Source organism: Camellia sinensis, chromosome 12 (assembly GCF_055761805.1).
Source record: "Camellia sinensis isolate YWXY chromosome 12, ASM5576180v1, whole genome shotgun sequence".
In the NCBI taxonomy this organism is placed as follows: domain Eukaryota; kingdom Viridiplantae; phylum Streptophyta; class Magnoliopsida; order Ericales; family Theaceae; genus Camellia; species Camellia sinensis.
The window spans coordinates 58,770,541-58,790,975 of record NC_138972.1 but is presented as its reverse complement, the minus strand read 5'-3'; the positions used below and the strand labels follow the sequence as shown (position 1 = coordinate 58,790,975).

The following is a 20,435-nucleotide window of genomic DNA, read 5'->3' as shown; positions in this document are numbered from 1 at the left end:
TTAGTGGAAAAAAAAAAAAACCAATTGTTTCCTATAGTTGCTCACTCCCAGAAGAATCTATAAACAGTCTATCAGCAATTTACATACAAAAACCAACAACTTCTCTCAAAATATTTTGATCAGTGGAATTCAACACAAGAACCTTGTAAGACTTTTGGGTTATACCATTAAAGCCCCTCAATGCCTTCTTGTTTATGAATTTGTACCCAACAAAAGCATTGATCAAATCGTCTTTGGTAAGGAATCATTGTGATTTTTTATTTTTTATTTATAAACATGCTCATGATTTTTTTGACTCTTTGGTTTTTAATTTTGGCTGCTTTTGGCTAATATTATTTATATATTTCTTTGTATACATTTTAAAGAATAGGAATCTTACACAAATGAGGTGCAAATAAATTTATCTGAGGCAAAATGACAACAGCAAGTCCTGGAAACTGAATTACAAAGATTAGTTCTTTTCTGATAGAGTGGCTCCTAACAGCGAGTTGAATTCTGCCCCACCCTTTTTGTGGGTGTCAGGATATGCAACTCTAGCTAACACCAGGTAAAAATAAAGTTTGCTAAATATTCCTCCTTTGCTTCTTATATAGTCCAATAGAGCACAATGAAGACAATATATGATTGGTTGGCTAACACGAATTGAATGTTTGTGTCAAATAACAAGGAAAGCAAAAAGTTGAGAATTGGAAGGTGAAGCGATAAATAATCAGTCGTAAAAAATAGAGGTAAAAAGTTATTTTTCTAGTAGTGATATATATATCTTTTTAACAGATGACGCTTACCTTCCTAGAGAATTACCTCCATTTGGATGAAGCTTCCTTAGTCACTGTCTCTAAAGTATACTCAATTTGTCACTATTCTGAACTGGAAATTCGTCAAACACCTCTCATCTGAAATAAAAGAGAAAACACTATGCTTCTCTGAGTAATGGCTTAATGAAAAACAAAAAGCAAATAATTAATTAGTTCAAGCATCTAGAGAATGCCTAAGAAATTACTTGGAACCCCAAAGACATTAGCATTTGCAACCTGCTAATGCCGAAATAGATGTTTCTCATGGTGATCACCTACTAGCCATTAATGCAAAATGGACAAACCTTTGAAAAGAAGTTGAGTTCTTTCACAAAAATCATAAACTAAACTATGCAGCAAGCTGAATACCTTGATATAACGCAACTACATGCCAACTTCATTTTATTCCCTTCTCCCCACATTTTCCCCATCCCTTTATATAATATAGACTTTTTTTTCTTTTCTTTTTTGGATCGCTTTTTGATTGGAAACAAAGAAAATTTCATTAAAAAGGGGAAAAAAAAGAAAAAAAAGAAGAAAAGAGGATCAAGTACAAGAGGAGGGGGACAAGAAGTACATTGAGAAAAAAGAAAAGGAAAAGAAAATAGACCTTTGCCATTATCACAATACTGATTGCTCAAAAGACAAAGGTTTTCTTCCTTTCTTCCAATATATCCCCACTTCCTCTTTCCTGAAAAATTAGTTGAAAAAGCTGTCACCATCAGGCAAAGGTATTCAATTGATTACCGAGAATGGAATTAATCCCACTAGGCACATCTAGAAGTAAACAAAGTGCCTCCATTGATGTCGGAATTAATCAATTAATTACCAAGAATGGAATTAATCCCACTAGCAGCGATCTTGAGCTCATTGATGTCGGAATTGATCAATTCGACAGTGGCCGGATCAGTCTTCATGGCCAAATACCCCATCATTATCCTCCCTATTTTCCTCTCCCACAGATATATCCTATCAAAAAAATAAAAACCAAACAAAGTAGAACAAGCACAGAGAGAAGACAAAAACAAAAGCATTAGAGATGAGAAACATTATAAATGAGAAAGCAAAAGCATGAATCAGAATCCAATCCAGTTACCAATATCAGAAACATTAGATATGAGAAAACTATTTTTTTCTGAAAACAAAAAATAAGAGCATACAAAACAAAGAGCACAAAGTTGATTGATAGCTTGAAATCAACAAGGAAAAAAAAAAGGAAATAGTTGAGAAAAAGCTAACTTGAGGAGATGATTTCCAGATTGCTTGGACTTAACTCAACGTCGACAAGAATTGGCTAAGAACAAAGCATATAACAAAAGAGACATCTCAAATCAGTTATCCTGCCAATGCGGCACAAAGAGATTGACATGTTGTACATACAAAAGCAACTAGATCTAGAGACTTGTATATATATATATATATATATATCCACATGTTAATAAAAGATGAATTGCACATGTTAATAAGTGGAGGTCCTATCCACAAACTAGCCTTCAAGATTTTTGAGACATTTTAAGTGCATCTACAATGTAAAGGCACACTTTTGTGTCTTTTTTATAAACCTTGAGCAATGACTTTCAGACCAATTAAAAGGTTCTATGACAAAGAAGGCCCTATGAGTGACATGGAATAATTGTCTAATAGGCAACTAAATAATCTGCTATAGCTATTTTAAATTTTAGAGTGGAAAAAAAAAAAAAAAAAACAGAACTTGAGATTTCAAAAAAGAAAAACAAGATTTAGATGAATTTGCTAAATTGAAATCTTGATGACATTTAAAAAAAGACACAATAAGGAGAGGGCTCCACTGGGATGGCAGCAACCTGAAACCACCTCCATGATTGTTAATTATTTCAGCTCCCAGCCTCCCTTAGTGAACAGAAAGTTTTCCTTCACCTCCAGGATCCATGATAACCAATTTCTTTTCAGTTCCCTTACATGCTCCTTTGCCATCTGATTTCCCAGTTTCAGTAGAGTTTCCTTAATTCTCAATTTTTTTGTGTGCATCAATTGTGAATTCATGCCAGATTGTAATTCATTTCTTATAATGCTATATTTTTTAATTAAATTTGATTTTATTCATTTCTAATAGTTAGCTGAAGAAAATAAATGCAAGTAGCAGACCCAAAATTACTGACACAAAGGCTTGTTGAATTGTGTGTGTGTATATATATATTGTTTCTAGAATTATATACAAAAAAAAAAAAAAAATCATTTTTCTTGTACTAGAATATTCAAGACAGAGGCACTTCAGATGAGAAACCTGAGTGCATGGCATTGACATCACATTCCCCCTAACACTATGGAGCCACTAGCCCAGTAAGCCTCAAAATTTCAGTGTTGAAAACCTTTGAGCTACAAGATCAAATATAAGACTATTTTAATTAACACCAAGAATTATGTTATAGTCTGTGAACACAAAGGCGCCGAGGTAAAAAAAAAAACAAGTAAGTTCATATAAGATTAAAAGTTAATTTGGTAAGAAATAACATAAGTGAACTTTAAGTCAGCTTGTGAAGGCTGAAAACCTTATGTTTTTAGGACTTTTTCTTGAGAATAATCATCCTATGTTGATACAAGAAATAGATGAGAAAGAATATCTATGCCTTCGCTTCAAATAGTACTTAGGATTGATAAGAATTCACAAAACAAAATACCTCCAAGAGATCTTCTTTCCAGGAAACTCTGCAACATTAATGCCCTTCTATAGTAAATCATGCCAAACGCTGTAATTCCAGCCACGATAATGGACACTATTAGAATATGAAGTAAATATCTATATCGTGTAAACTATCCAAAGGATGCTGAAATTGAAAATAAACAAAGTTTTCACATAAGATTCAGGGAGTAATATGAATAAGCATCAACTGAATCCAACTTGTCCTAGCTAAAGTCTGGCCTCAATACGATGTCCAAAACCGAAACTCCAAGAAAGCAAACACAAACCCACTTATCCTGAGCCCAATGCCTACAACCAACATCGTATTTTTTTAAGAAAAAAATTAAGGATTCTAATGTTCTTCCTTCAAGACAAAAAGGAATAACATAGTCTAATTATCTATATTCATTAGAAATACATAAAATTTTGTTCTACCAATATACAAACATAGATTGAAAAAATTGAAAATAGTGAGATTGAAAAACAAAAAGATCAAAGTGAATGAGATTCTGTTGAAAAGAAAGCAGACCAATCCTTATTTGGAAGAAAATAAAGATAAATGTTGATAAGATAATCATTGATTTAGATAAATAGGATTTCATCCAGAATGTAAGCCGTGCCCGGTCATTAAGCATAGAACAGCTAAAGGTTAACCCATGTAGTAATTCACATACTTTAACATAAAAAAATGATAAGGAAGAAATTGAATATGGAGAATGGTCAACAGGGCACAAAAATGTGATGAACTTTAATATCTTCCTTCCATATTGAGAAGAACAAAGCCAATTGGAAATTAACATAATCAAACCTACTTGAGTTTCTACATTAAGTGAGAGGGCATTCACACCAAAAATGCTGATCTTAATTCAAGACAGTAACAAATTTTTTAAAAATGTCTAAGGCAGGCCTTTAATTTTCGTAATTCAGACTTCAAGTAGGACAAACTATTGTTTATGTCAAGAAATTGGATGGATAAGCAGAAGATAGGAAAAAACAAAACAATCAACAAATTTACCTCAAAAACTTACCAATTTCAAGCTTTCCATTGTTTCATTAAAAAAAAAAAAAAAAAGAAGAAGAAGAAGAAGAAGATGGACCCAAAAAAATTATCAATCAAGCTTTCCATTGTTTCATTAAAAAAAAAAAAAAAGAAGAAGAAGAAGAAGAAGATGGACCCAAAAAAATGATCAAACATCAAAACAACCATAACCCTTCAATTTGGATGCAGAGAAAAGCAATAACAAGATGGAAAAATTCAAAAAAAAAATATTTTCCTTCACCAAGAACCTAATTTCACATTCAGGTTTTAATTTTTTTAATTCAGATTCAAACATTTTCCCCAACTCACATTCAAGAAAAAAAAAATAAAAAAATAAAATAAAAATTCACAACCTAAAACACAATTGTAATTTTTGATTTGCTCAATCAAAACCCTAATTTTTCAATGAGAGAGAGAGAGAGAGACCTGAAACAGAGTGATAGCATAAATAATTTAGTTCCTCATCCTCCCCTGAGTGGTTATACCAATCTCATTCTCGTTAATCGGCGTCTCTGGCCTCGGTTCCTCTACCCTCTGATACCGATCCATCTAAACACAAAAAACACAAAGTCAAAAACACAATTTTTTCTCCAAAAAATAAAAAACCCAACAAGAAAACAGCAAAAGAGTACATAAAAATTAGATCTGAAGAAGGGAATAGGAAAAGGGTTAACCATGGTGAGTGTTGAGCGAGTTCGGAACGGGTAAAAGGTAATGGAAGTCTCTAAAAACCCGCTCTGGCCTTTTGCTAGTCTCCATGGCAGCTCTAGATCGATGAATTTGGTGAGAGAAGAGCCATGGCCGTTGTGGGTTGTAGAGAGAGAAATTGGTGAGAATATGATTTAGGGTTTGAAATGGAAGGGTGTGGTAGAGGAGCTTCTGCAGATCACTAGTTGAGTTTTTAGCATTTGCAGAGAGAGAGAGAAAGAGAGAGGGGCAGGGAGAACTATGCCCAATTTGAAGAGTATTTCATTTTAGTATTTGGCGTGAGTATTTTGTTTTGGCGTTTACTTTTATTTGGGTTATATTATTTATGATAGAAATTGTATGTTGCGAAAAGTAAAATATTTTTAATGACTAGCATATGTGTGTCATGGAAAGTTTACTTTTTAATGGCTGACTTTTTGTGTGTTGTAAAAAGTACAATATTTTTAATGGCTGGCTTTTTGTGCGCCATGAAATGTTTAATATTTTTAACGGCTGGTGTACGCATGTCGTGTATAATTGATGTATTAACGGCATGTCATATGCACGTCGTAGAAAGTTTTATTATTTACGGCTAACATTGCAAGCCGTAAAAAAATCTTCAGTATTAGCATTTACGGCCTACACAATAGACACGCCGTGGTTGAGAAATTATTTACGACATGCAAGAAAAGTAAGTCGTAAAAATGAGAAATCACGCCTTGCATTTACTGCATGTCGTTAATGTGGAGCCGTGAAAACTCAGTTTTGTTGTAGTGGAGAAAGAGAGAGAGAGAGAGAGAAAGAGAGAGAGGCCATACCTTTGTGTGTTTTGCAAGAGAGGGATGAGAGGAAAACTGGAGCACCAAAAAAAAGGAAAAAAGGGGTGGAGGAGAATTAGTATGGTTCCTTTTTTTCATTACCACCAAATCTCAAAGTTCCCCTTTAAGATTGGTTGGTGATAAAATAATTTTGTCATTAAAAATTTTAAAATATTAAAATTATTAACGATAAAAATATATTTCTCATTAAATAGTTTTAAAATATTTAAATATAATTTTTTTTAAAAATATTTAAAATTATTGGTGACAAAAATATATTCCTCACTAATAATTTTATAATTTGTGACAAATTTTTTTCTCACTAAAAGTCTCAAAATTTTGGCGCCACCCAAAAAAAAAATTAGAGGAAAAACCTTTGGTGACGAAATTTAATTTTTCCTCACCTAAAAATAAGTATTTATTGACGAAAATAAATTTCGTCACCTATTACTTTTACTTTTTATTATATGTGACAAAATTTTATAATTCGTCACGGATTATTCTTATTTAGTGACAAAATATTTTCTTCATTACTTTTCGTCACCATAGGTTTGGAGAGTTAATTAACTTGTGTTTTGTTTTGAGAGAGAGAGAGAGAGAGAGAGAGAAATTGATAAACAAAAATAAAAAGACGAAAAAAGTTAGTTGTCTATTTTTTTCATTACCGCCCAATATGTCAAAGTTTTTCCTCCAAAATTGGCAACAAAATAATTTCTTCACTAAAAAGTCTCAAAATATTAAAAATTATTAGTGACAAAAATATATTTCTCACCAAATGGTCTTAAAATATTTAAAATCAAGTTTCTCAAAAAATATATATACAAAATTATTGGTGACGAAAATATATTCCTCACTAATAATTTTATAATTGGTGACAAAAAAATTTCTCACCAAAAGTCTCAAATTTTGGCGCCAACCAAAAAAAAAATTAGCGGGAAAACCTTCGGTGACAAAACTTAATTTTTCCTCACCTAAAAAGAAGTATTTGTTGATGAAAACCGATTTCGTCACCTATTATTTTTATTTTTTATTATACGTGACAAAATTTAATAATTCGTCACGAATTATTCTTATTTAGTGACGAAATTTATTTTCTTCACTATTTTTCGTCACCACAGATTACTTTTGTTGTAGTGGAGGCTCAGTTTTCGACGTTCTTTTTTTCAGTTTGATCGTCTCGATGAGACCCACACACTGGTGTGATCAAAAATGAATTTCAACAACTTTGATTTCTGGGCAAATTTTGAAACGACACTCTGTTCTTGGAAATTTTGTAGAATGTCTGCAAATTCAAGCTACCTTCGGCTCTGATGCCACTGTTGGTGGGAGTGGAGCGCAAACCACTGTTGGTGATTCACAATGAGAGGATTAATACTGAACCAAACTTTACTTAAATTCACTCAAATAATTTTGAAAAAAACACAGAGCATGAACTACAATCTTCTCTCTTTTATTTTCTTTCTCCCACACACTTATCATTCTGATACATTAGCTATTTATAAATAAACTAGACAATGTAAAACTATTAAATGCATATACAGCTAAGGTAACAAAGTTCAAACGGTGGCAACCAGCCAACCATCTTTGAAAATTTTGATTTTAGCCTTAGCCTCCATATTTCTACTCTGAGGCCTGTGGAAATTTTTTTATATTATTATTATAGTGAAGCAAGATTACTTCATAACAATATGTTCTCTGCTAACATCCTTGCCACAGTTAAAGGGGCCACGATTAGAAACTCTCGCTGTGTAGTCCGATAAAGAGCGGTCTTTTCAAGAAAATTTGTAAAAAATATGAGTTTTGACCATGTTTATTTAATAGATTAAGTTAGATGAAATTATTAATGAAGGGATGATTAGTGAATAAATTGTTAGTGTCCTTGATATTTTCTTAAATTACATATTGCCCCATGTGACTTAAAATATTACAAATATCCTTTTATCAGAGTTTTTTATTTAATAGAATTAACTGAAAAAATGAAATTCCTAACTACTTTTCTATACAATGATAAAATTATCTAAATTATTAATAAAAATAAATTTATGATATCATTAAAAGTTGTTAATTGACTAGTAATTTATTAATAAAAGTGGCTATGTGGTATTAAATTAGAAATTTAAAGGGATGAGATGTAATTTTTAAAATCACAGAAGGTAAATCATATTTTAAACAAATCTCTGGTATGTATTTACAATTTATTATTATTATTATTATTATTATTATTATTATTATTATTATTATTATTATTTATAAATATATATATATATATATATATATATAAGATGTTAGCAAATTAATAAGTTAGATTACTAATTAATGTTTGATGCTTCTCTATAGGCTCAAAAGCTCTTGAAAATCAAAAGGTACAATCACTTGAATCAAACTCAAGTTCCATTAATTAAAATTAATACATGTGTAAAAAAATATTTTTTTGATGATAGTGGAAGAGATGATTAGTGTTGGGATTGTTAAATTATTTTTATATAAAATAAAAATAAAATATTTCTATATTAAAAAAAATTCTAAAACAAATATAAAGAAAATTACAAATAACAAGCTGCATTTGAGTTTTAAAATAAATATTAAATAAAAAAAAAGAAATAAAAAAGTGCAGCCTAATCGCCTCACTATTTTTTCAATCCCAGCTCATCTGAAGAAAATCTAATCCGGTTGGGGGTGTAGGAGTGATACACTAGTTGGAGTAGCAATTACCATCAACAAAGAAGCTGCCAAACAAGCTATAGTAGGACTCACCTTATTACTACTCCAATCCCACCCCCTAATTTGCAAAACAAACATGACATTTAACAGTTTGGTTATTTCTAATAGACCATGGATCTTCCGGAATTAGGAGTTGAGCAAAGCACCAATTTATCATTTTTGCACAATTCTTTCTCAGTATTTTTATTTTATTTTAATTTTAGATCCACATCGATTTTGGGAGCATCCACTTTTTTTTTTTAATTTTTTTTTTCTTCAAGTGGGACAGTGACATATATCATCACAATATTCATTCATATACCTGAAAGATTCGTGAGTTATTCTGCATATCATTGTCATGAGTTTCTAGATTAAGTGAGAAATGTTCCTTAGCCTATTTATCGATTAGCACTTAATCTCGTTTCATGTTATAATTAGAGATGTGATCACACATTATATATGAAAATTTTAAAATAATTATAATATTTAAAAATCATGACAATTGCTATATATAAGGATTTTTTTACTAGTCGTTTACCCAATCATTAATTTTAAGGTTCTAAGCCTCCGTTTGGGAAGTGGGTTGGCTTTTTGGCTTTTTGGCTTTTTTGGCTATTTTAGCCTGGGCTTAAAAGCTTGGTTTGGGAAGGACTTTTTGGCTTTTTGGCTTTTTTGAGTTTTTTTGTGAGAGAAGAATGTAATGATTATGGGTTGGATGTGATGTTTTGTTTGTTATGGCTAAAATAGCCTATTTTGTTTTTTGTGGCTAAAATAGACAAAAAAGCCTGCAAACCCACTTGCCAAACATAAGCTAAGATTGGTTGAGGAAGTTTGCCTGGACGATCGATTATCAAAAAAATATGAAAAATGTAAAAATTGTTACAAAACTTCTTCGAAATTATGTGCATATGATAGTTGATTAATTCATGGGGTCATATTCCCTAAGCAAATGAAATTTTGGCTCCATACTTCATCTAATCTGGACATTTAGTAATGCTTATAGTTTATAATAGTTTTTATTTATAAAAATATTGACTATATTTATATTTATATTTATCTTTCGTAAAAATAAAAACAAAATGACATGTTTGGTGCATGCATATTTTAAAAAAATTAGCCATGCTGAAGTTTGGATTTTAGAAACTTGTTTCAGAAATTTTTTCTAAAAAATTAAAAATTAATTTGGTGAAAAAAAAAAAGTTATAAATTTAAAATCAAATTAATTTTTGTATAATTTTACCTTTTAGGAGGCAATACATAAATTTTAAATTTCTTTTTGATATTATTTTTATCAAATTAGTTTCTATTTTTTTCAAAAAAAATTCAGATTTTTTTTTTTAACGAAAGACAAACAAAAAATATATTTATTTTTTTTTTCAAAACAAGTTAAATACCTTTTTCTATGTTTATAATTTTTTGTTTTTAAATTTATAACTAGTGTTTACATTTTTATGTAAGTGAAAACATATATACACTATTTTTTTTTACCAATATATATAAACAAAAAATTGTAAACATAAGTTGAACATTATGATTTGAGGAGCCCTCTTCAACATTTATTTCGATAAAATAAAAAAAATAAAAATAAAAAATAAAAAACTGAGAAAGTGAAAAAGTTTAAAATTTATTAGAGATTAATAAAAAAGTTTATGATTTTAATTATTTAAACTTAAAATGTTTATCATTTATTTATAATTATTTCTTTTGTACACCACTACCCTGTCATTTGCCTACTAAAAATTCACATGGTTTTGGATCTTTGATCACATCCACCTTATCCCTAGTTCAGTGACATATATGTCATATTTATAATTCGATTTGGTTTGGAAAAAGAAGGGTATCTCATTCTATAATTTGTATGTAGACTAGTACTATAGTTTTTGCACAAAACCATCTTTGTGAGTGTGAACCTATGTCATTTGCAATTAAGTTATTGATGAGATTGAAAGATTCTTAGGCAAAGTAAAGCATAAATTGTGATATATTATATCAATCAAAGGAAAACAATTTTTAATGTTGATATATGTTTAAAAGATATATTGAAATCTGTGAAAATATATATATAAAAAAAAAAAAAAAACATGGAGTTATTTAGCCCAAATCCTTGTTCCTTGTGTATCTAAAACATTGGATTTATTTACTATATTTTTCTTAAGTTGAAAGTTAATAATCCAAAAGTAGAAGCTAAAGGCATCCCTACTCCAGTTTTTATATATTCAATTTTTATAAAAACGATTTTTGTCTCATAAGTTAGAAGTTGCACCAAACAAATGCAAATTTAAAAAATAAAATAAAATTATAAGCATCTATAAAAGCTACAACAAGCCATTTACATTCACACAATCATGTCTTGAGATTATTGCATCTCAAAATTTTCAATGATCTAATAGTTACAAAATATTTTGAATATGAATGGTTTTGGAAAGGAAGATAAAGGTTATTAATGGTATGGTATAACAATATATGAAATGTGTATCAAAATTTTAAATATTATTTATGTTTAACAAATGCTAGTTGTTGGCAGGGACGTTAATTAATTAAAATTCGATGAGCCATAGGAGGATCCTGGAAGGCTTGGTGAACCTCGGATATGGGGAATCTAAGTGGGAATGTCGATCAATTAACAATATACAGATGTAGATGTAGATGGTGACACGACATGACACTAGGACACTAAGTCTTCATTTAGCATGTCCGGTTTTTTAGTTTTTTGACTATTTTATTTACAAAAAAAACAAAATAAGACAAAATATCATGTTCAAATTAAAATTATTTTATTTTATTTTTTACAAAAGTCAAAAAAGTCAAAAAGCTCATCCCAAATAAGGTTTTTTAGCCTCAGGTTAAAATAGCTAAAAAATTAAAGAGTCAAAAAATCAACTCACATCCCAAAAGAATCTTAAGATGTAAGAAGAGGATAAAGGTGATAGATATATGTGATTCAAAGTATAGGGGATGTGGGAATTTGAAGAGGTGCTGTTATATATTCTCTCCCCTAACAAGTTTACATTACAATTTGGCCACTTTTCACAGTGTGTATTGCATTTGTGATTCTGTGAATGCAAGATTGGAATCTGACTTTTGTTTTGTGGAAGAGTGAAAGAGTTTTGTGTTGTCTGCCTTAAACAAATCAGATTTTGCATGCTGTGATATGCTTTGCATTCTGGGATTCCAACCAACCACATACATATATGCTTATACCCTATCCCTGAGTTGTCAATTTCTTGATCAGATTGAATATTAGAATCATCATCATCCATATAGTATTACACCTAATATGTCATACAATAAAATTTTTCTTCATCGTTAATAAAATTTCCTTTTTTTTGATTAAAAAAATTATATATTCGTATAATATTACACCTAATGCTCTGTTTTGATAGAAAATGCTTCATAAATAATAATTCTTTCTTATTTTCTTAACAGTCGTGTTACATCTCCATAAAAATCTCCCACAAAAGCATCCCTTCATAAACTCTTACTGTAAGAGTCCATTCACTTACTTTGTAACACTAAATTCTTACCGGTACCAGTATGTGAAGGGGTGATTTTGTAGGAATATATAATTTTCCTTTTTTTTAGGGCTACAACTTCTCTTTAATCCGAAATTGGACTGGACTGTGTTGTTGGGTTGCAGTGGGCTCAACTCCAGGCTCATATTGATGATCCAAACTGTCAATATGTAGAACTCGTTAAGTATATCATTGTTGCAAAAAATCATATTGATCAGACATCGATAGTCATTTGATCAGTTTGCATTTGTTTCAATAGAAATTATGATTTTAAAAATAAATAGGAGACACAAATTAATGTAATTTAATCAAATGACTATTGATATCCGATCAATGTGATTTTTTTTATAGAGATGATGTACTTGACGAGCTCTATACATTAATGGTTTGGATCATTAAAATTGGCCTAGATTCAAACCCACCAAGACCCAACAGTACTGTCCAGTCCGCTTTTCAAACTAGAGAGAAGTTGTACCTTTTTTTAATGTTAAGTACAATTGAAAAATATAATTTTTTTATTTCTAAGCTAAAATCTAATCAATAGCACCACTATGTAACAGTGGCGATACAGACCCCCTCAAAAACAGACCCCCTCGACCCCCTCTAAGGTGGCACCTGCTGAAGTCATGTAAAGAAGAATTGCACAATGAAGAAGGTGTGATACACGCACCTGAAAGACAAAAAAAATATACTGAAAACAAAGACCAAAAAAAAAGCAGGAACGGATCTTTGATCGCATCGTGCGTCTGCCATAGCTCTCCTCCGTCGCATCGCATCGTGCACCTTCTTCCCCACCCCTGTCCGTCTTCCCTCTTCCATCGTGCGTCCGCCATGGCTCTCCTCCGTCGACCATAGCTCTCCAGCCATAACTCTCTGTATCTTGCTCGACGGATCTTCGATCGCATTCCGATAGCATTTTGTCAGGTAATGTTACTCGAAAACCCCTCATTCTCCCTCTCTCTCTCTCTCTATCTACATACATTGATCAATCTTTGTAGACTGAAACCACAAATGGTTATAATAGAGTACTAAAAGGAAACAAACAAAAATGAAAAAAAAAAAAGAAGAAGATGAAGTATATAAAAAAAGGTACATCCAGTCCCAGAATAAAAATTTCCGTAAGAATTTTGAAGTTATTTTCAAAATCATATTTTCACACTATAGGATGATATTTGGACTATAGGATGATATTTGGTAACTCATTTGGAAACTGCCTTCATAGGTTGCAAATGTGCAAATTTTGATGGTAAATTGGGCTATCTTTTTATGCTCGGTGTTGCTTGCAATTATTCATTATGTAACACCTGATAAACTTCATAATGTGAGAAGAAAAACTGTGATGTATAACCAAACCAAGAAGAAACTGTGATGTAACACCTGCAATTATTCATTATGAAACATCTGTGATGATTGAAATACAATGTCTGTCTTGATAATAATTTTAGACAGACTAATGTCTGTATTTTATAAGATGAAATGCAGTGGCGATACAGACCTAATGTCTGTATTTCTTAGTTTCATAATGAAATCTGTTGACAGTTCAGGGTTTAAGAAATCTGTATTTGAGAGTTTATGCAAAAAAATCTGTTGACAGTTCATGGTTTAAGAAATCTGTAAAAAAAAATCTGTTTTTTAGTTTGCTATTTTGATAGTATTTGAGCCAACATCTGATTTTTTTAGTTCATGACTCAAACTGCCAAACTGTCTTTAAAAATTTGTCTTTGAAAATCTGAAAATCTGTTTTTTAGTTTTCTATTTTGACAGTATTTGAGCCAAAATCTGATTTTTTCAGTTTGCCAATCTGTCTTTGAAAAACAACTCAAATATATTTTTTAGTTTTCTATTTTGACAATATTTCAGCCAAAATCTGTGCCTATCAGTTCATGGTTCAAACTGCCAAAATCTGTCATGGTTCATGCTCAAATCTGTGCTTCAATCTGTTAAAAACCCTATCTCAGCAAAAATCTGTCATGGTTCAGTTCACAAACTGTGATGGTTCATGGTTCATTCAACAATTCAACAATTCAACAATTCAACAATAACTCATCAACAATTCATGGTTCAGTTCATGTTGGTTCATGGTTCATTTTCAACAATAACTCATCAACAATTCATGTTGGTTCATGGTTCAATTCATGGTTCATGCTCAAATCTGTGCTTCAATCTGTTAAAAAACCTGTCTCAGCAAAAATCTGTCATGGTTTAGTTCACAAACTGTGTTGGTTCATGGTTCATTCAACAATTCAACAGTAACTCATCAACAATTCACATCTTCATTCAACAATTCAACAATAACAATTCAACATCATCATTAAACAATAACAATTCAACATCATCATTTAATAATTCAACACATCTTCATTCCACATCGTCATCCAACAATTCAACAATAACAATTCAATAATTCATTTCCATTCCACTCAAAAATTCAACAATTCAACTGTTTCTTACTAATACATATTCCATTCCACAACAAAATATAGTTCAATCTACTTTTACTTCTACTTCTAACTAGCATTACATCTTCATAAGTAATAACACACCAATTACAAGCAAGACAAACATCAGAAATTCTAGTTTTTGCTTCTTTGCACTAGCAAAGGTAAATTGTTCCGTCATAGATCTTTGTTGTTCGATCATAGCTCCAAGTTGTTCCGTCATAGATCTTTGTTGTTCGGTCATAGCTCGAACTTGTTCCGTCATAGATCTTAGCAGTTCTCTTTCTAGTTGTCATGGAATTTCTTGATCTCCTCATTGTGAATTCATAGGCACACACCATCCAATGAAAATACCACAACCATTACAAGAGTAGAATAACTTGCTTTTGTTTCGATCGGTCTCAGAAATTTGAATCGTGGCCTTTTTCTTACATGTAGGACAATTTTTGTTAAAGTACATCAACCGATCTGAGCTACTGGCGTTGACAGTAGAACTTGACATCTACAAAAACAAGTTATCCTTATTAAACTAGTGAATAAAGATAATTTCAGCTCATGATGTATAATGAGTAAAGACTGCATTTAAGAGGGACATTCACCACTTTTTCAATCTTCCTTCCTATGTCAAAAGGCCATGCTCAATTCTCATACTCAATTCCATGTTTAGTCTCATAATTATTCTACATTCAAGTTGACAATAAGTTCAATGAATATGCCCTGTTTCATTATGTATAAGTTCAATGAATATGTTTGAGGTGAGTATGATGAAAATTGGACTTAATAATTGGATACACTAATCAAGGTATTAAGTCCAACTATTGAGAATCAGTTATGAGAATCAGTGAATAATCAGTTATGTATCACTTCCAATTATTAAGTCCAAGTATGATGAAAATTGGACTTAATAATTGGATACACTAATCAAATTGTTAGGCCAACTATTGAGAATATGAGAATTAGCTATTGAGAATCAGTGAATAATCAGTTATGTATCACTTCCAATTATACAATTATCCAACAGATTCAACAAATTCAAAATTATGCATGTAAAATTGCATTGGTGTGGGCTTATTACCTAATGAGAGTACACTAATTTTGAATCAATTTTGTTTTGTCCAACAGATTTAACAATTATCTAATCAGTTAACTTATTACCTAATGAGATAACACAATTATCCAACAGTTCACTTCCAATTATACATGTAAAATTGCATCTCAGATTATGTAAAATTGAATTGCATCTCAAATTATCAGAAATTTTAGAAATTTGATTTCAGACATTTCAGAAATTTCAATTTCCCTTTTTGGTATCAAAGCCAAGTTCAGTTGCTGTCTATTACTTGCTGATATGCTACTTCTGTGTCAATTCTATTTTCTTTTCTATTAATCTGTTATCAGTCATCTTAATCTGTCAAAATTATATCTGTGTCTTTCCACGTTGCTATTAGTCACCCTCTTTCGTCCCAATCCTTGGTAAGTCCTTTGGTTAGGCAGGTTGGATTTTAGGGGTCTTCCGAATAACGTATGTATGAAACCAACGTATGTGAAAACATGATAAATTTAAACAATGTATTAAGATTCCTGTAAAACAGTTTAATTAAAAAGAAAAATGAATCGATTATTTAGAAGTAACTCATCAGTCAGTTCTAGGTCATCAATACCTTTGTCCTCTTTACCTAATCAAGGATTAGTAATTAATGAAGAAGAAATAGAAATACAGAATGATAAAATTGATTTAAGTTTGAATATACCAAAATTATCAGTTAAAGAAATTTACAAAACTACATTTTTACAAGATACATTCAAAGTTAATCTGCATGTTAAAACTTTTGAACAAGTATATGCTTTAGAAAAACCTAGAGAAACATGTAAATTATTTGATGTTAATACTATTAAACGACATTTAAAATCTGGTCACAATTTTATTCACTTAGGATTAATTCAAGTTGGAATCAAACCATTAACTTCACAAGGTAAAAACACTTCTGTTTTATTATGTTTACGTGATGCTCGTTTTATTAATTATAATGATAGTTTAATGGGAATGGTAGAAACTGGTCTACATAAAGGGCCAATACGTTTTAATTGTTTTCCTGATTTTACTCTTAGTCTTCGTGATCCTCATATTTTAGATGCTTTAACATTAAACATACAATTACATGGTTCTTTTACTAATATGAAAGAAAAAACCCATAATATTGTTTTAATTTATCGTGTTCATTATAAATGCATTAAAACTAATTTAAATGTTCAAGCTTTACATAAAAGTCCCAAAGTTAAAACTCTATTAATTCAAACCAGTAACACTGATACTAATATAAATATTCCTCAAATGATTGAATGGAAAAATATTACTCTCCCTGAACAATGGATTACTGTTAATGAAAATTACAAACATAATCAACACCAATCCACGAGTCAAGATATCCAAGATATTCAACAATATACCGATGGATCTGTTCGAATTAAATTTAATCGTAGTCAATCCTCTAGACATAGTACATCTAGTGTCCCTACTGAAATTGAAACAGGAGATGAAATCTTTAATACACCCTTATTTCGCAAAAATAGTCAAATCAATCTTAGTCAAACTTCCAATAATAAACTCAAAGGAATTGATAACTCTACAACTTCTCAGTTTAGTAAACCTGTTTATACTCATCCTATACATCAACCTGAAGATGATAATGAATCTCAAGAATCACCAACCCAAACTGATTTCAAAGTTATATCTCCAATCAATCCTCAACTAATGACAATTAAAAAAGATTTTACTCCTGATCTTGATAAACTCCTTATTGAATTTAGATCTAAAGAAAATAGAACTCAAAGACATGCATATCGTGCTAAATATGATTATGCTCAACAATCTCGAATAACTAGAAAACGGTATGATTTTATGATTGAATATAGCTTCGAAATGCCCTTCTTTGAATACTATAACAATTATTACAAAAAAGTAAATACAATCACAAAACATAAATGGAAAACTTCTCCTAATACAACTGTTAGCTCTAGTCATCCTCCTCTAGCTAATATCATCATTGATCATCAAGGTTCTGAAGTCCCAGCCTCTCTTTTTAAGTTGCTTGGCACTGATCCTGACATTAAAAAAGTCATTGAATAGAATAATTATACTAATCAATGTTTAAAAACAATTGGAACACAATTAGATAAAATTGAAAATCATTTAGATTCAACTATTGTTACATCTACTACCAAATCTTTATATCAACTTTTGCTTAATCTCCCTAGTAACCGATCTAAACGAACTAGTTTAGTTACCAATGATAATTCTACTGTTAAAGCCATAGAACAATTACTTTCCAAATTACATACTTCTGAAACAGCCTCTCCTTCTAAGGATAAAAATCTTACTGTACTTAATCAACAACCCATTGATATTGTTTCTAATCAATCTGAAACTGATACTACTGATAATGAAATTAATCAATTAGCCCAACAATTTCAATTCTCTACTCTTAATAAAATTCATTATCCTAAAGTAAATCCTCAAACTACTAAAAATTGGTATTCTCGACCTACTCCTCCTGATCTCCAATTTGAAGAAACTAATCTTTCTAGTCAATTTTCTGTATCTGCTAAACGATTATATGAATGAAATATAGATGATCTCAGTGAAGATCAAATCCTTCAAAAATTAAATCATCTATCTATGGTCACAAATAGTTATCTTAGTAATTATCCTGAATATACTCAAGCTGAAATTGTTTTATTAATTACTTCTGGTTTTACTAGTATGCTCAAATCTTGGTGGGAAAAATACCTTACCGAAGATCAACGTAAATCCATTTTATAAGCTAATCAAAAAGATGAAAATGATCTCCCAATCTTTGATGAAACTGTTGGTTATTACAAACCTGATGGTATTAATACATTAATCTATACCATAGTCAAACATTTCATAGGTACCCCTACTAATATATATTCTCACATACATGATCAACTTACTAATCTTACCTGTCCAACCTTAAGTGATTTTAGATGGTATAAAGATGTATTTACCTTTAGAGTTATGTTAAGAGAAGACTATACTAAATCATTCTGGAAAAAAAAAATTTATTAATGGATTACCTAGTCTTTTTGCTCACAAAATTAGAGATGTTCTTAGTCAACCTACTGGTGTTATTGAATATGATAATTTAACTTATGGTGATATAATTAGCACTATTCAAAATGAATGATTAAAAATGTGTATTGATTTAAAACTTAGTCAAAAAGCTAATAAAGATAAACACAAAGCTAAATATGAATTAGGAAATTTCTGTGAACAATATGGATTACCTCCTGTTGCACCATCTCGTAAGAAATCACATAAATATTCCAAATATAAACATAAATCATCATACAAATATTCTAATAAATACAAAAAGAATTATTCACCTTCCAAATCAAATGATAAATTTTATACTAAACCCAAAAAGAAAAATTATAAATCTAAATCACATCCAAAATCTAAATCTAATAAAGATATTACTTCTTATAACTGTAGTCAAAAAGGTCATTATTCTAATAAATGTAAAGAAAAACAAAAATTAAAAGATAAGGTAAATCAACTCCAAATTGATGATGAATCAAAAAATCAATTATTTGAAATCTTTCAGTTAAATCAATCTGTTAGTAATTCCTCTTCTGATAATCCTACTACTTCATCTGGTTATCATTCACCTAGTGAAACATCTGATAGTAATATTGAATTAGGTTGTAATGATGTTTGTTGTAAACCAATTAAACAAATCCATGTTCTTACTAAATAGAATCAAGAAGAATCTGCTCTTATTGAACTCATTAGTCGGCTCGATGATCCAGAATTAAAAAAGAAATATACTGATAAATTGAAATTATTATTAACCAATCAAGATCCAAAACCTAAGTTTGATAAACCAATAATCAGTCTATCTAAAACTTTAGAAAGATTTAAAAATAAACAAAAAGAAATTACATTACAAGATTTATAACATGAAATCAATCAGATTAAACAAACTATTAAAGATTTACAAAGTAAAAATAAAAAATTAGAAGATGAAATTATTTCATTAAAACTTACTCAAAGTTTAAATAATTTTCAAAATAATAATGAAACCCCTCATGAATCCGACCCTAATTCTGAACATGATTCTGATCCTACTAATCCTGAAAATCTATTGTTTGATAATCGTTCACAATCTAATAATCTTGAAGATAAACGATTAAATCTAATTAATAAAATTTATATGCAAAAGTGGTATTCAAAAATTACAATTTCTATTAATAATTTTGAACTCGAATTAATTGCTTTAATTGATACTGGTGCTGATTTAAATTGTATTCAAGAAGGTTTACTTCCTACTAAATATTATGAAAAATGTCATGAGAACTTAACCTCTGCTAATGGTAGTAAAATGCATATTAAATATAAGTTACCTAAAGTTCATATTTGTCAAAATAATGTTTGTTTCAAAACCTCATTTGTTTTAGTTAAAAATATGACTGATAAAATCATTTTAGGCACACCATTTATTTATTTATTATATCTATTTACTACATCTAGTGAAGGCATAACTACTAATGTTTTAGGTCAACCTGTTACATTTAAATTCTTATCTCCACTTGAAATGTTAGAATTAAACCAATTAAAATATTGTTCTATTTCTCATGCAATGTAATAGATTAACTCGACACTTAAATTTTCTTAAAGAAGAAATTAATTATAAACACATTGATCAACAATTAACTGATCCAGTTATTATTTCTCAAATTAATGAATTTAAATTAAAATTAGAAACAA

General features: G+C 30.0%; 1 long non-coding RNA gene across 1 annotated transcript; it reads right to left on the bottom strand.

The window, feature by feature from the left end:
- Positions 1-823: 823 nt before the first annotated feature.
- Positions 824-5,492, bottom strand: LOC114289517 (uncharacterized). Its single transcript, XR_014345779.1, has 3 exons — positions 5,167-5,492; positions 4,919-5,041; positions 824-1,485 (listed from the first exon to the last, which is right to left on the bottom strand). It is a non-coding gene; the product is annotated as an uncharacterized LOC114289517 (long non-coding RNA).
- Between the last annotated feature and the right edge of the window lie 14,943 nt (positions 5,493-20,435).